This window comes from Budorcas taxicolor, chromosome 6 (assembly GCF_023091745.1).
Source record: "Budorcas taxicolor isolate Tak-1 chromosome 6, Takin1.1, whole genome shotgun sequence".
NCBI classification, from domain to species: Eukaryota; Metazoa; Chordata; class Mammalia; order Artiodactyla; family Bovidae; genus Budorcas; species Budorcas taxicolor.
This window is the reverse complement of record NC_068915.1, coordinates 219550-237832: the sequence shown is the minus strand read 5'-3', so window position 1 is coordinate 237832 and position 18283 is coordinate 219550.

The following is an 18283-nucleotide window of genomic DNA, read 5'->3' as shown; positions in this document are numbered from 1 at the left end:
TGTGGCAGCCCTGTGGCACCTCCAGAGAAAGCCACCGATCCCTATGGCAACTCAACAGGAAGCATGATGCTGCTTTTCCAGCTTGAGAGGAGAACGGACTTGCATGTCTCCACACGAGACGAGGCCTGACTCCCGTGTGGAAACTCCAGGGGAACCCTGAGATCCATGTCGGCACTGGAGAGGAAACCTGATGTTCTGGTCTCAACTCCAGATGAGGACCTCGGCCTCAGCAGTGACTGGAGAGGAATCCCGAGAGGCCCTTCCCACTCGCATGGAGACTGGACTTTCCTGAAGCCACCATGAGTGGGTCACTGAGGTCCCTGTTGTAACTCGAGAGGAACCCCAAGTTTGCTGCCGCAACTCGAGAAAAACCAGGAGAGTCTCCCCTCAACGCGAGATGAGGTCCTTTTCCACTGTGGCGTCTCGAGAGAAATCCCACCTTCTTTCTTGAGCCTAAAAAGCGTCTTTGACACCTTTGAGGCAACTCAAGTACTTCCCTGACATACCCGTCTCCACTCGAGAGGAACACTGAGGGTCCTGCCACAACTCAAGAAGAGCCCCTGTTTTCCCTCCTCATCTAGTGATGAGGGTCCATTTCCCTGCTTTGTTGGGAAGGAATCCCGGCATTCCCGTCACAGCTCAAGAGGAGGCAGTCTCACCTTGACACTCGAGAGGAACTCCAGCGATCATGTAACCATTCCAAAAGACCCCGATGTCTCAATCCACTCCAGATACACCTGACTCCCCTTCACTGACTCGACGGTCATGCCGAGGATCAAATCAAAATACCATCGCAGGTGTGACAGCCCTGTGGCACCTCCAGAGAAAGCCACCGATCCCTATGGCAACTCAACAGGAAGCATGACGCTGCTTTTCCAGCTTGAGAGGAGAATGGACTTGCATGTCTCTACACGAGATGAGGCCTGACTCCCCTGTGGAAACTCCAGAGGAACCCCAAGATCCATGTTGGCACTGGAGAGGAACCTGAGGTTCTGGCCTCAACTCCAGATGAGAACCTCGTCCCCAGCAGTGACTGGAGAAGAATCCCGAGAGACCCTTCGCCACTCACATGGAGACTGAACTTTCCTGAGGGCACACGAGTGGGTCCTTGAGGTCCCCATCAAAACTCGAGAGGAACCCCAAGTTTCCTGCAGTAACTCGAGAAAAACCAGGATATTCTCCCCTCAATGTGAGATGAGGCCCTTTTTCCTCTGCAGTGCCTCGAGAGAAACCCCACCTTCTTTATTGAGCCTAAAAAGCGTCTTTGACACCCTTGAGGCAACTCTAGAACTTCCCCGACATAACTGTCTCCAATCGAGAGGAACACCGAGGTTCCTGCCATAACTAGAGATGAGCCCCGTTTTTCCCTCCTCATCTCAAGATGAGGATCCTTTCCCCTGCTTTGTCAGGAAAGGAATCCTGGAGTTCTTGTCACATCTCAAGAGGAGGTGGTTACCACTTGTAAGTAGAGAGGAACTCCAGGGATCGTGCCAAAATTCTAGAAGACCCTGATGTTCAAATCCACTCCAGATACAGCTGATTTCCCTGCACTGACTCGACTGTCACCCCGAGGATCAACTCACAATATGATGGCACGTGTGACAGCCCTGTGGCTCCTCAGGAAAAAGCCACAGATTCCTAGGTCAACTCGACAGGAATCCTGACACTACTGTTACAGCTCAAGACGAAATAGGGCTTGCATGCCTCCACATGAGAGGAGGCCTGACTCCCCAGTTTAACCTACATAGGAACCTTAAAATCCATGTCAGCACTGGAGAGGAACACTGAGGTTCCGGCCTCAGCTCCAGATGAAGACTTAGGACCCGGCACCGACTGGAGAGGAATCCCGAGAGGTCCCTTGCAACTAGCTTGGAGACTGGACTTTCCTGAGGCAACACGAGCTGGTCCCTCAGGTCCCCGTGGTAAGTGGAGAGGAAAACCAAGTTTCCTGCCGCCACTCAAGAAAAACCAGGAAATTGTCCATTCAACGCGATATGAGGCCCTTTTCCCCTGCGGCATCTCGAGAGAAATCCCACCTTCCCTCTTGAGTGTTGAAAGGGTCCTTTACACCCTGGATGCAACTCAAGAAGTTCCATAACATACCCGTCTCCACTAGAGAGGAACACCGAGAATACCGCCACAACTCGAGAAGAGCCCCGTTTTTCCTTCCTTATCTCGAGATGAGCATCCATTTCTCTGATTTGTCTGGAAAGGAACCTGGGCGTTCCTGTCGCACCTCAAGAGGAGCCGGTCTCTACTTGAAACTCGAGAGGAACTCCAGGGGCCTTGCCACCATTCCAAAAGACCCCTATGTGTCGATCCACTCCAGATATACCTGATTCCTCTGCACTGACTCGACTGTCACACAGAGGATTGACTCACAACACGATGGCACTTGTGATAGCCCTGTAGCACCTAGAGAGAAAGACACAGATACCTAGGTCAACTCGACAGGAAGCCTGTCATTACTATTACAGCTCGAGATGAAAGTGGACGAGAACTGACTCCCCTCTTGAAACTCCATAGGAACCTCGAGATCCATGTCAGCACTGGAGAGGAAACCTGAGGATCCGGCCTCAGCTACCCATGAGGACGTAGGACCCAGCACTGACTGCAGAGGAATCCTGAGCTGCCCCTCGGAACTCGCATGGATGTTGAACTTTCCTGAGGCAACATGAGTGCATCCATGAGGTCCCCATTCTAACTAGAGAGGAACCCCAAGTTTCCTGCCGCGACTTGAGAAAAACCAGGAGATTCTCCCCTCAACGTGAAATGAGGCCCTTTTCCTCTGCAACGTCTTGAAAGAAATCCCTCCTTCCCTCTTGAGCCTAGAAAGGGTCCTTTACCCCCTTGAGGCAACTCAAGAAGTCCCCCGACATAGCCATCTTCACTTGAGAGGAACACCAAGGGTCCCGTCTCCACTCAAGAAGGGCCCCGGTTTTCCCTCCTCATCTCGAGATGAGGGTCCATTTCCATTTTTCATTGGGAAAGAAATCACGGCATTCCAGTCGCACCTCAAGGGAGGGTGGTCTCAACTTGACACTCGAGAAGAACTCCAGGGGTCATGCCACCATTCCAAAAGACCCCGATGTCCCAACAAAAGACCCTGATGTCCCAATCCACTTCAGATACAGCTGACTCCCCTGCAATGACTCGACGGTCACCCTGAGGATCGAGTCAAAACACGATGGCAGGTGTGACAGCCCTGTGGCACCTCGAGGAAAGCCACCGATCCCTATGTCAGCTCGACAGGAAGCCTGACACTGCTTTTCCAGCTCGAAAGGAGAGCGGACTTGCATGTCTCCACACAAGACAAGGTCTGACTCCCCTGTGGAATCTGCAGAGGAACCCCGAGATCCATGTGGGCGCTGGAGATGAACCCTGAGTTTCCAGCCTCAAATCCAGATGAAGACCTCGGCCCCAGCAGCGACTGGAGAGGAATCCCAAGAGCCCCTCGCAATTTGCATAAAGGCTGGACTTTCCTGAGGCCACACAAGCGGGTCCCTGATGTTCCTGTCATAACCTGAGAGGAACCCCAAGTTTTCTACTGCAACTTGAGAAAACCAGGAGATTCTCCCCTCAGTGCTAGATGAGGCCCTTTTCCATTGCAGCATTACGAGAGAAATACCTCCTTCCTTCCTGAGCCTCGAAAGGGTCCTTGGCACTCTTGAGGCAACTCAAGAAGTTCCCCGACATATCCGTCTCCACTCGAGAGGAACACCGAGGGTCCCGCCACAACTCAAGAAGAGCCCGGGTTTTCCCTCCTCATTTCGAGATGAGGGTCCATTTTTCTGCTTCGTCGGAAAATGAATTATGGCATTCCTGTCGCACCTCAAGAGGAGGCGATCTCAACTTGACACTCAAGAGGAACTCCAGTGGTCGTGCCACATTCCAAAAGACCCTGATGTCCCAATCCACTCCAGATACACCTAATTCCCCTGCACTGACTCGACAGTCACTCTAGGGATTGACTCGAAACATGAAGGCAGTTATGACAGCCCTGTGGCACCTCGACAGAAAGCCACTTATCCCTATGTTTACTCGACAGGATGCATGACATTGCTTTTCCTTTTCAAAGGAAAGTGAACTTACTGGGAGCCCACACAGGAGATCCCACCCATGACAAGGTAATGAGAAGTGGCCTGATGGGCAAGACGAGTCAGGCCTCAGGGGTTCCCCCTGGATTTTCCTGAACGTCTACCCACAAAAAACCAGAGTCTGCCTGCCTTATTGTACTGTGCTTTTCAAATCTTCTGACACTCTCTAGAAAAAGTTAACTTAGGGCTTCAGTCTTCTGCATTTGAAAGGAATGTTTCAGCTCAAACCCTTCTGATGGCTCTCTATCTAGCCTAACAGGTTCCCATGGACTTTTTACCACTTGTGAATAGTTTACAGCCCTCCAGCCACCAGAGGCACAAAGCTTAAAGCATCTTAAAGGTACAGAGCCTTTTCTAAAGAGCTAAAAATCATATTGGTGATGGGTTTTCACTGTTGACTCAATGACTGCTGCCAGGCCTCCATATTCTTTACCTTTTAGGCACCTGGGAGGGTATCAGTCAATGTAATCGGGATGCAGAAATACTCATATAGTAGTTTTGATGGTAGCAACACTTGACTTTTGAGTTAATTACTTTTCTCTTTATAAATCACTGCACTCCTTTTCATTGTTATAAATTGTTGTATCTTTGCTATGTAAGAATGTAACTTTATTTAGTGCTTTCTGAGAGTGTCACCAGACTTTGGGAAAAACAACACAAATTAGTCTTCTCGTTGACAGACCCTCATCAGAAAAGGGCAGTAAAATGTTAATTGACCTTCTGGCCAGAAGATGATGTAAATCACCTAAGACTTGTGTAAGCAACTAAGTAGGCAGAGAAAAAGCCTGGTCTGGAAAAGAGTCAGGGCTGTTGACACTACATAATTTTATAGTATCCATTAATCTCTATGTACAAAAAAAAAAAAAAAAAAAGGTATAAAAGGCCTTTACAACAATAGTGGATGGGCTAGTCACCGGAATGGTTTCCCTCATGTGGTCTATTCCCCTTCTACGCTTTTCTGGCTGAATTCCCATCTGGGGCGTGGAGGCTTGCCATGTCTACTTACTTGCCCTGGCTTCTAAGATCCACGTGAGAGAGAGCCCAAGGTGGGGCACCCCGTGCTATTCAAGAGGACGCCGGTGGCCTAACATAGATGGTGCAAGTTCCTTGTCTGGAACTTTATTGGCTTTCCACATAAACCAAGTTATTCAGCCTCTTTTCTCCACTAAATTTTCCTACTATACTATTTTTTCCTAATCTAATTTTATATCTCTATATAAATAAGTTTTTCCTCGCCACACTGTCTCCGCTTCAAATTACCCTGGATCCACTGGGGCTGGACCCCGGCACGGAATTGCATGTCTCCACACGAGATGAGGCCTAACTCTTTTGGAAGTTCCAGAGGAGCCCCGAGATCCATGTCAGCACTGGAGAGGAAACCAGAGGTTCTAGCCTCAACTCCAGATGAGGATCTCAGCCCTGGAAGTGACTGGAGAAGAATCTTGAGAGGCCCCTCGCAACTCACATGTAGATGGGACTTTCCTGAGGCCACACGACCGGATCCCTGTGTACCTCGTCGAAACTTGAGAGGACCCCAAGTTTGCTGCCACAACTCAAGAAAAACCAGGAGATTCTTGAGGCAACTCAAGAAGTTCCCTGACACACCCGGCTCCACTCGAGAGGAGCACCGAGGATCCTGCGACAACTCAAGAAGAGCCCCGGTTTTCCCTCCTCATCTCAAGATGAGGGTTCATTTCCCTGCTTCGTCGGGAAAGGAATCTTGGCGTTCCCTTCGCACCTCAAGAGGAGGTAGTCTCAACTCGACACTCGAGAGGAACTCCAGAGGTCATGCCACCATTCCAAAAGACCCCAGTGTCCCAGTTCACTCCTGATAAACCTGACTGCCTTGCACTGACTCAACGGTTACCACAAGGATCGACTCAAAACACGATGGCAGGAGTGACAACCCTGTGGCACCTCGAGAGAAAGCCACTGATCAAATTTTAACCTGACAGGAAACCTGACACTGCTTTTCCAGCTCAAGAGGAGAGAGGATTTGCATGTCTCCACACGAGACAAGGCCTGACTCCTATGGGGAAACTCCAGAGGAACTCCAATATCCATGTAGGCATTGGAGAGGAAACCCGAGATTCCGGCCTCAACTCTAGATGAGGACCTCGGCCCCGGCAGCGACTGCAGAGGAATCCTGAAAGGCCCCTCGCACCTCTCATGGAGACTGGACGTTTCTGAGTCCCCCATGAGCGGGTCCCTGAGGTCCCCACCGTAACAGGAGAAGGACCCCAAGTTTGCTGCCACAACTCGAGAAAAACCAGGCGATTCTCCCCTCAACGCGACGTGAGACCCTTTTCCGCTGCTGTGTCGTGAGAGTAATCCCAACTTTCCTCCTGTGCCTCGAAAGTGTCCTTGACACCCTTGAGACAACTCAAGAAGTTCCCCGACGTACCCTTATCGAATCGAGAGGAACACCGATGGGCTCACCACAACAAAATAAGAGCCACGGTTTCACCTCCTCCTGTTGAGAGGAGGATCCATTTCCCTGCTTTGTCAGGGAAAGGAATCCCATCGTTCCCGTCCCACCTCAAGAGGAGGCGGTCTCAACTTGACACTCGAGAGGAACTCCAGGGTTTGTACCACTATTTCAAAAGACCCCGATGTCCCAATGCACTCCAGATACACCTGACTCCCCTGCAACTGACTCGACAGTCACCCCAAGGACCGACTCAAAACACGATGGCAGGTGAGATGGCACTGTGGCACCTCGAGAGAAAGCCACCGACCCCTATGGCAACCCGACAGGAAGCCTGACATTGCTTTTGCAGCTTGAGAGGAGAGCAGATGTGCAAGTGTCCACACGAGATGAGGCCTGACTCCCCTGTGGAAACCCCAGAGGAACCCCGAGATCCATGTCGGATAGGGAGAGGAACCTGGAGATTCCGGCCTCAACTCCAGATGAGGACCACTGCCTGGGAACCGACTTCAGAGGAATCCCGAGAGGCCCCTTGTACCTAGCATGGAGACTGGACTTTCCTGAGGCCCCCACGAGCGGGTCCCTGAGGTCCCTGTCGTAACTTGGGAGGGACAAGTTTTCTTCGGCAACTCGAGAAAAACCAGGAGATTCTCCCCTCAATGCGAGATGATGCCCTTTTCCACTAGGCATCTCAATAGAAATCCCACCTTCCCTCTTGAGCCCCAAAAGGGTCCCTGGTACTCTTGAGGCAACTCAAGAAGTTCCCCGATGTACCCGTATCCACTCGAGAGGAACACCGAGGGTCCCGCCACAACTCAATAAGAGGCCTGGGTTCCCCTCCTCCTCCCGAGAGGAGGGGCCTTTTCCCTGCTTTGTCGGGAAAGGGAATCCCGTCATTCCCGTCACACCTCAAAAAGAGGCAGTCTCAACTTGACACTGGAGAGGAACTCCAGGGATCGTGCCAACATTTCAAAAGACCCCAATGTCCCAAGCAGTCCAAATACACCTGACTCTGCTGTAACTGACTTGACAGTCACCCCAAGGACCGACTCAAAACACGATTGCGGGTGACAGCCCTGTGGCACCTCGAGAGAAAGCCACCAATCCCTATGTCAACCCGACATGAAGCCTGATATTGCTTTTCCAGCTCGAGAGGAGAGCGGACATGCATATCTCAACACGAGATGAGGTCTGACTCCCCTGCGGAAATCCCAGCGGAACCCCTGGGTCCATGTCGGCAAGGGAGAGGAAACCGGAGGTCCTGGCCTCAACTCCAGATAAGGACCTCAGCCCCAGCATTGACTGCAGAGGAATCCTGAGAGGCCCCTCGAACCTTGCATGGAGACTGGACATTCCTGAGTCCCCCACGAGAGGATCCCTGAGGTCCCCATCGTAACAGGGGAAGGACCCCAAGTTTGCTGCTGCAACTCGAGAAAAACCAGGAGATTCTCCCCTCAATGCGAGATGAGGCCCGTTTCTGCTGCGGCATCTCGAGAGGATTCTCACCTTGCCTCTTGAACTTCAAATGGGTCCTTGACACCCTTGAGGCAACTCAAAAAGTTCCCTGACGTACTCGTCTCCACTTGAGAGGAAGACCAAGGGTCCTGTCGCAACTCAAGAAGAGCCCCGGTTTTCCCTCCTCCTCCCGAGAGGAGGGTCCATTTCCCTGCTCCATTGGGGAAAGGAATCCCAGCATTCCCGTCGCACCTCAAGAGGAGACTTGACACTCGAGGGGAACTTCAGGGGTCATGCCACCATTGCAAAAGACCCCAATTTCTCAATGCACTCTAGATACACCTGACTCCCCTGTAACTGACTTGATAGTTACCCCGAGGACTGACTCAAAACAGGATGGCGTTTGTGACAGCCCTGTGGCACCTCAAGAGAAAGCCACCAATCCCTATGTCAACCCGATAGGAAGTCTAACACTGCTTTTCCAGCTCGAGAGGAGAGACGACATGCATGTCTCGACACGAGACGAGGCCTGACTCCCCTATGGAAACCCCAGAGGATCCCCAAGATCCATGTTGGAATGGGAGAGGAACCCTGAGGTTCCGGCTTCAACTCCAGATGAGGACCTTGGCCCTGGAAGCGACTGCAGAGGAATCCCGAGAGTCTCTTCGCACCTCGCATCGAGACTGGACGTTCCTGAGGCCCCCATGAGTGGGTTTTTGAGGTCCCTGTAATAACTTGAGAGGGACCCAAAGTTTGCTGAGGCAACTTGAGAAAAATCAGGAGATTCCTCTCCTGACACGAGATGAGGCCCTTTTCTGCTGCGGCGTCTCGAGTGAAATCCCACCTTCGATCTTGAGCCTCGAAAGGCTCCTTGACACCCTTGGGGCAACTCTAGAATTTCCCGAACGTACCAGTCTCCACTCGAGAGGAACACCGATGGTCCCGCAACAACTCAACAAGAGCCCCGATTTCCCCAACTCCTCCCGAGAGGAGGGTCCATTTCCTTTCTTCGTCAGTTAAGGAATCCCGGCATTACCCTCGCACTTCAAGAAGAGGTGGTCTCACTTGAAAATCGAGAGGAACTCAGGGGTCGTGCCACCATTTCAAGACCCTGATGTCCCAATGCACTCCAAATACACCTGACTCCCCTGCAACTGACTCGATGGTCACCCCGAGGACCGACTCAAAACACGATGGCGGGTGTGACAGACAGCCCTGTGGCACCTGGAGAGAAAGCCACCGATCCCTATGTCAACCCGACAGGAAGACTGACACTGCTTTTCCAGCTTGAGAGGAGAGCAGACGTGCATGTCTCCACATGAGACGAGATCTGACTCCCCTGTTGAAATCCCAGAGGAACCCCGAGATCCAGTCGGCACGGGAGAGGAAACAGGAGATTCCGGCCTCAATTCCAGATGAGGACCTCGTCCTTGGCAGCGACTGCAGGGGAATCCTGAGAGGCCTCTCGCATCTCACATGGAGACTGAACGTTCCTGAGGCCAGCACAAGCGGGTCCCTGAGGTCCACATTGTAACTTGAGAGGGACCCAAAGTTGCTGCCGCAACTCGAGAAAAACCAGGAGATGCTCCCCACAATGCGAGAGGAGGCCCTTTTCTGCTGAGGCATCTCGAGAGAAATCCCATCTTCCCTTTTGAGCCTCGAAAGGTCCTTGACAACCTTGAGGCAACTCAAGAAGTTCCCCGACATCCCCGTCTGCACTTGAGAGGAACACCGAGGGTCACGCAACAACTCAGAAGAGCCCTGGTTCTCCCTCCTCATCCCGAGAGGAGGGTCCGTTTCCTTGCTTCGTTGGGGAGGGAATCCCGGCGTTCCCGTCGCACCTCAAGTGGCAGAGGTCTCCACGTTCCACTCAAGAAGAACTCCAGTTGTCAAGTCACCATTTCAAAAGACCCCCGATATCCCAGTGCACTCCAGACACACCTGACTCCTGTGCACTGACATGATGGTCACCCAGATGACTGACTGAAAACACGATGGCAGGTGTGACAGCCTTGATCGCCTCGAGAGAAAGCCACGGATCCCTATGGTCAACCCAACAGGAAGCCTGATCCTGCTTTTCCGGCTCGAGAGGAGAGCAGACTTGCATGGCTCCACACGAGACGAGGCCTGACTTCCCTTTGGATGCCCCAGAGGAACCCCGAGATCCATGTCGGCTCTGGAGAGGAATCCTTAGGTTCCGGCCTCAACTCCAGATGAGGATCTCGGCCCTGGCAGCACCTGCAGAGGAATCCTGAGGGCCCCCTCGCGACTCGCGTGGAGACTGGACCTCCCTGAGGCCCCACGATCGGGTCTCTGAAGTCCCCATCACAACTCGAGAGGAACCCCACCGCAACCCGAGAAAAACCAGGAGATTTTTCTCTCAATGCAAGCTGAGGCCCTTTTCCGCTGCGGCATCTCGAGCAAAATCCCACCTTCCCTCCTGAGCCCCAAAATGGTCCTTGACACCCTTGAGACAACTCAAGAAGTTCCCTGACATCCCCGTCTGCACTCGAGAGGAACACCGAGGGTCCCGCCAAAACTCAAGAAGAGCCCCGGTTCTCCCTCCTCATCCTGAGAGGAGGGTTCATTTCCCTGCTTCATCGCAGAGGGAATCCCGGCATTCCTGTCACACCTCAAGAGGAGGCGGTCTCCACTTGATGCTCCTGAGGAACTCCAGGGGTCGTGCCACCATTTCAAAAGAGCCCCAATGTCCCAGTTCACTCCATACACACCTGACTCCCCTGCACTGACTCGATGGTAACCCCGAGGACCGATTCAGAACACGATGGCAGGTTTGACAGCCCTGGGGCACCACGAGAGAAAGACACCAATACCTACAGTCAACCCGACTGGAAGCCTGACCCTGCTTTTCCAGCTTGAGAGGAGAGCAGACTTGCATGGCTCCACACGAGATGAGGCTTGACTCCCCTGTGCATGACCCAGTGCAACCCCGAGGTCCATGTCGGTCCTGCAAGGAAACTTGAGCTTTCTGGCCTCAACTCCAGATGAGGACCTCGGCCCCGGCTGTGACTGCACAGGAATCCTGAGGGGCCCCTCGCGACTCGCGTGGAGACTGGACATCCCCGAGGCCCCACAATCAGGTCCCTGACGTCCCCGTCATAAGTCGAAAAGAACCCCGCCTCAACTCGAGAAAAAACAGGAGATTTTCCCCTCAAAGTGTCTGAGGCTCTTTTCCCCTGCAGCGTCTCGAGAGAAATCCCACCTTCCCTCTTGAGACCCAAAAAGGGTCCTTGACACCATTGAGGCAAATTGAGAAGTTCCCCGACATGTCCATCTTCACTCAAGAGGAACACCAAGGGACCCACCACAACTCAAGAAGAGCCCCGGTTCTCCTTCCTTATCCTCAGGGGAGGGTCCGTTTTCTTGCTTCGTTGTGGAGGGAATCCTGGCATCCCGTCACACCTCAAGAGGAGGTGGTCTCCACTTGACACTCGAGAGGAACTCCAGGGGTCATGCCACCATTTCAAAAGATCACCGATGTCCCAGCGCACTCCAGACACACCTGACTCCCCTGCACTGACTAGACGGTCACCCCGAGGACCGTCTCAAAACACGATGGCAGTTGTGACAGCCCTGTGGCATCTCGAGAGAAAACCACTGATCACTATGGTCAACCCAACAAGAAGTCAGAAACTGCCTTTTCGGCTCGAGAGGAGAGCGGACTTGCATGGCTCCACACGAGACGAGGCCTGACTCCACTGTGGACTTCCCAGAGGAGCCCTGAGATCCATGTCGGCCCTGGAGAGGAACCCTGAGGTTCCAGCCTTGACTCCAGAGGAGAACCTCGCCCCCCAGTGATTGAAGACGAATCCCGAGGGGCTCTCACCAATTGAGTGAAGACTGGACCTCCCTGAGGCTCCACGAATGGGTCCCTAAGGTCCCCGTTATAATTCAAGAGGAACCCCTCCGCCACTCGATAAAAACAGGAGATTATCCCCTCAAAGCAAGCTGAGGCCCTTTTCTGCTGTGGCCTCTCGAGAGAAATCCCAGCTTCCCTCCTGAGCCCCGAGAGTCCTTGACACCGTTGAGGCAACTCAAGAAATTCCCCGACATCCCCGTCTGCACTCGAAAGGAACACCGAGGGTCCCACCACAACTCAAGAAGTGCCCCTGTTCTCCATCCTCATCCCAAGAGGAGGGTCCATTTCCCTGCTTCGTCAGGGAGGGAATCCCAGCATTCCCGTCGCATCTCAAGAGAAGGCGGTCTCCACTTGACGCTCGAGAGGAACTCCAGGGGATCGTGCCATCACTTCAAAAGACCCCCGATGTCCCAGTGCACTCCAGACACACTTGACTGCCCTGCACTGACTCGACGGTAACCCCGAGGACTGACTCAAAACATGATGGCAGGTGTGACAGCACTGTGGCGCCTTGAGAGAAAGACACCGATCCCTATGGTTAAACCGACAGGAAGCCTGACACTGATTTTCCTGCTCGAGAGGAGAGTGGACTTGCATGGCTCCACACGAGACGAGGCCCTGACTCCCCTGTGGACGCTGCAGAGGAATCCCGAGATCCATGTCGGCCCTGGAGAGGAACCTGGAGTTTCCGGCCTCAACTCCAGATGAGGACCTCGGCCCCAGCAGTGACTTCAGACAAATTTCAAGAGCCCCCTCGTGACTCGAGGGGAGACTGGACCTCCCTGAGGCCCCACAAGCGGGTCCCTGAGGTCCCCATAATAACTCGAGAGGAACTCCGCCGAAACTCGAGAAACACCAGAAGATTCTCCCCTCCACCCAAGCTGAGGCCCTTTTCTACTGCGATGTCTCCAGAGAAATCCCACCTTCACTCTTGAACCCTGAAAGGGTCCTTGAACCCTTGAGGCAACTCAAGAAGTTCCCCGACATCCCTGTCTGCACGCGAGAGGAACACCAAGGATCCTGCCACAACTCAAGAAGATCCCCGGTTCTCCCCCTTCATCCCAAGAGGAGGGTCCATTTCCCTGCTTCGTCTGGGAGGGAATCCCGGCGTTCCCGTCGCACCTCAAGAGGAGGCGATCTCCACTTGACGTTCGAGAGGAACTCCAGGGGTCGTGCCACCATTTCAAAAGAGCACCGATGTCCCAGCGCACTCCAGACACACCTGACTCCCCTGAACTGACTTGACGGTCACCTCGAGGACCGACTCAAAACACAATGGCAGGTGAGGCAGCCCTGTGGCGCCTCAAGAGAAAGCCACCGATCCCTATGGTCAACCCAACAGGAAGCCTGACTTCCTCTGGGGTTTGGACGCCCCAGAGGAAACCCAAGGTCCATGTCGGCCCTGGAGAGGAAACCTGATGTTCCGGCCTCAACTTCAAATGAGGACCTCGGCCCCGGCTGCGACTACAGAGGAATTCTGAGGGGTCCCTCACGATTCGGTGGAGACGGGACCTCCCTGAGGCCCCACAAGCGGATCCCTGAGGTCCCCGTCATAACTCGAGAGGAACCCTGCCGCACCTCGAGAAACACCAGAAGATTCTCCCCTCAATGCGAGCTGAGGCCACTTTCCTCTGGGGCATCTCGAGATAAATACCACCTTCCCTCCTTAGCCCAGAAATGTTCCTTGACACCCTTGAGGCAACTCAAGAAGTTCTTCGACATCCCCGTCTCCACTCGAGAGGAACACCGAGGGTCCCACCGCAACTCAAGAAGAGCCCTGGTTCTCCATCCTCATCCTGAGATGAGGTCAATTTCCTGCTTCATTGCAGAGGGAATCCTGGAGTTCCTGTTGCACCTCAAGAGGAGGCGGTCTCCACTTGACACTTGAGAGGAAATCCAGGGGTCGTGCCACCATTTCAGAAGACCCCCGATGTCCCAGTGCACTCTAGACACACCTGACTCCCCTGCACTAATTTGACGGTCACCCCACGGACCGACTCAAAACAAGATGGCAAGTGTGACAGACCTGTGGCACCTCGAAGGAAAGCCGCAAATCCCTGTGTCACCTTGAGATGAAGCCTGAAACTGCAGCTACAGCTGGGGAGCAAAGCAGAGGTGCATGTCCCACTTGAGACGAGGCCTGACTCCCCTGTGGAGACTCCAGAGGAATCCCAAGATCCATGTCAGCACTGGAGAGGAAACGTAAGGTTCTGGCCTCGGCTCCAGACCAGGACTTAGGACCCGGCACTGACGGGAGAGGATTCCAGAGAGGCCCATTGCAACTGGCATGGAGCCTGGCCTTTCCTGAGGCCACACAAGCGGGTCTCTGAGGTCCCCATCGTAACTCGAGAGGAACCTGTCTCAACTCGAGAAAAAACCAGGAGGTTCTCCCGTCCAAGTGAGATGAGGCCATTTTCTGATGGGGCGTCATGAGGGAAATCACACCTTCCCTCCTGATCCTAGAAAGGATCCTTCACACTGTTGCTGCAACTAAATAAGTTCCCCGACATACTCGTCTCCACTTGAGAGGAACACCGAGAGTCCCGCCACAACTCAAGAGGAGTCCCGTTTCCCCCTCCTCAGATCGAGATGAGGGTTCCTTTCCCTGACTGGTCAGGAAAGGATTCCCGGCTTTCCTGTCCCATCTGAAGTGGAGGCGCTCTCCACAGGAAAGTCGAGAGGAACTCCAGAGTTCATGCCACCATTCCAAAATATCCCCAAATGTCTCAGTCCACCCCAGATGAATCAGATTTCCTGGCACTGCCTGGACTGTCACCCCGAGTATCAACTCACACCACTGTGGCACGTGTGACATCCCCATGGCACCTTGAGGGAAGCCACAGATCCCTGTGTCAACTTGCAGGAAGCCTGACACTGTTGCTACAGCTCGGGAGGAAAGCGGACGTGCATGTTTCCACTCGAGATGAGACTTGACTCCCCTGTGGAGACTCCAGAGGAACCCCAAAACCCATGTCAGCCCTGGAGTGGAAACCTCAGGGTCCGGCCTGAGCTCCAGATGAGGACTTAGGACCCGACAGACTGGAGAGGAATCCCGAGAGGCCCTTTGCAACTCGCATGGACACTGGTCTTTCCTGAGGCCACAGGAGTGGTTCCCTGAGGTCCCTGTTGTAACTCGAGAGGGACCTGCAGCAACTCGAGAAAAATCAGAAGATCTCCCATCCAGGCGAGATGAGGAACTTTTCCGCTGCGGTGTCTTGAGGGAAATCACACCTTTCCTCTTGGACGTTGAAAGGATCCTTCACACACTTGCTGCAACTCAAGAAGTTCCCCAAAATACCTGACTCCACTAGAGAGGAACACCGAGGGTCCCGACATGACTCAAGAAGAGACCCACTGTCTGCTCCTCAGCTCTAGATGAAGGTTCCTTTCTCTGCTTTGTTGGGAAAGGATTCGCAGCATTCCCGTCACATCTCAGGAGGAGGCACCATCACCCGAAAGCTGAGAGGAATACCAGCGATCGTGCCAGCATTTCAAAAGATTCCCATATGTCTCAGTTCACACCAGATGGACCTGATTTCCCTGCACTGCCTCGACTGTCACCACGAATATCGACTCACACCATGGCGGCACGTGTTACAGCCCTGTGCACATTGAGGGAAAGCCACAGATCCCTGTGTCAACTTGACAGGAAGCGTGATACTGCTGTTATAGCTCTGGAGGAAAGGGGACGTGCATGTCTCCACTCGAGACGAGGCCTGACTCCCCTGTGGAGATTCCACAGGAACCCCAATATCCTTGTCAGCACTGGAGAGGAAACCTCAGGTTTCAGACTCATTTCCAGATGAGGACTTCGGACCTGGCACTGACAGGAGAGGAATCCCAAGAGGCCCCTTGCAACCCGCATGGAGACTAGCCTTTCCTGAGGCCACACGAGCCAGTCCCTAAGGCCCCCATCGTAACTCGATAGGAGCTGCTGCAACTCTAGAAAAACCAGGAGATTCTCCCCTCCTGGTGAGATGAGGCCCTTTTCCGCTGTGGCATCATGAGGGAAATCACACCTTCCCTCTTGGACCTAGAAAGGGTCCTTCACACACTTACGGCAACTCAAGATGGACTAGAACAAATAATTTCAAGATTTGTATGGAAATACATAAAACCTCGAATAGCCAAAGCAATCTTGAGAAAGAAGAATGGAACTGGAGGAATCAACTTGCCTGACTTCAGGCTCTACTACAAAGCCACAGTCATCAAGACAGTATGGTACTGGCACGAAGACAGAAATATAGATCAATGGAACAAAATAGAAAGCCCAGAGATATATCCACACACACATGGACACCTCATCTTTGACAAAGGGGGCAAGAATATACAATGGAATAAAGACAATCTCTTTACCAAGTGGTGCTGGGAAACCTGGTCAACCACTTGTAAAAGAATGAAACTAGATCACTTTTTAACACCACACACAAAATTAAACTCAAAATGGATTAAAGATCTAAACGTAAGACAAGAAACTATAAAACTCCTACAGGAGAACATAGTCAAAACACTCTCTGACATAAATCACAGCAGGATGCTCTAAGTCCCGCCCCCAGAAAACTGGAAGTAAAAGTAAAAATAATCAAATTGGATCTAATTAAAATTAAAAGCTTCTGCACAACAAAGGAAAATATAAGCAAGGTGAAAAGACAGCCTTCTGAGTGGGAGGAAGTAATAGTAAATGAAGCAACTGACAAACAACTAATCTCCAAAATATACAAGCAACTTAGGCAGCTCAATTCCGGAAAAATAAACGACCCAATCAAATAATGGGCCAGAGAACTAAATAGACATTTCTCCAAAGAAGACATACGGATGGCTAACAAACACATGAAAACATGCTCCACGTCACTCATTATTAGAGAAATGCAAATCAAGACCACAATGAGGTACCACTTCACACCAGTCAGAATGGCTGCGATCCAAAAGTCTGCAACCAATAAATGCTGGAGAGGGTGTGGAGAAAAGGGAACCCTCTTACACTGTTGGTGGGAATAATATCTAGTACAACCACTGTGGAGAACAGTGTGGAGATTCCTTAAAATTTGCAAATAGAACTGCCTTATGACCCAGCAACCCCACTGCTGGGCATATACACCAAGGAAACCAGAATAGAAAGAGACTCATGTACCCCAATGTTCATCGCAGCACTGTTTATAATAGCCAGGACATGGAAACAACCTAGCTGTCCATCAGCAGATGAATGGATAAGAAAGCTGTGGTACATATACACAATGGTGTATTACTCAGCCTTAAAAATAATACATTTGAATCAGTTCTAATGAGATGGATGAAACTGGAGCTGATAATACAGAGTGAAATAAGCCAGAAAGAAAAACACCAATACAGTATACTAACCCATATATATGGAATTTAGAAAGATGGTAATGATGACCATGTATGGAACACAGCAAAAGAGACACAGACGTGTAGAACAGAATTTTAGACTCTGAGGGAGAGGGAGAGGGTGGGATGATTTGGAAGAATGGCATTGAAATATGTATACTACCATGTAATAAATGAATCGCCAGTCTATGTTCGATGCAGGATGCAGGATGTTTGGGTCTGGTGCACGTGGATGATCCACAAGGATGATGTGGGATGGGAGGTGGGAGGGGGGTTCATGTTTGGGAGCTCATGTACACCCATGGAGGATTCATGTCAATGTATGCCAGAACCCATATAGTGCTGTAAAGTAAAATGAAGTAATAATAATAATTAAAAAAAGAAGTTCCCCGACATACCCGTCTCCATTTGAGAGGAACACCGAGGGTCCCACCACAATTCAAAAGGAGCCCCGTTTTCCCTCCTCAGCCCGAGATGAGGGTTCCATTCCCTGATTCGTTGGGAAAGGATTCCCAGAGTTCTGGTCACATCTTAGGAGGCGCTCTCAACAGGAATTTCCAAAAGAACTCCAGGGATCATGCCACCATTCCAAAAGACCCCCAAATGTTTCAGTCCACTCCAGATGAACCTGATTCCCCTGCAATGCATCGACTGTCACCTCCAGTATCAACTCACACTACGGTGGCACATGTGACAGCCCTGTGGCACCTACAGGGAAAGCCACAGATCCCGGTGTCAACTCGCTGGGGAGGCTGAAACTGCTGCTACAGCTCGGGAGGAAAGCGGACGTGCATGTCTCCACTCGAGACGAGGCCTGACTCCCATGTGGAGACTCCAGAAGAACCGCAAGATCCATGTCAGCACTTGAGACGTAACCTCAGGGTCCAGCCTGAGCTCCAGACGAGGACTTAGGACCCAGCACTGACTGAAGAGGAATCCTGAGAGGCCCCTCGCAAATCTCATTGAGACTGGCCTTTCTTTAAGCCACATGAGCGGTTCCCTGAGGTCCCCATCATAACGCGAGAGGGACCTGCTGCAACTCGAGAAAAACCAGGAGATTCTCCCCTCCAGGAGAGA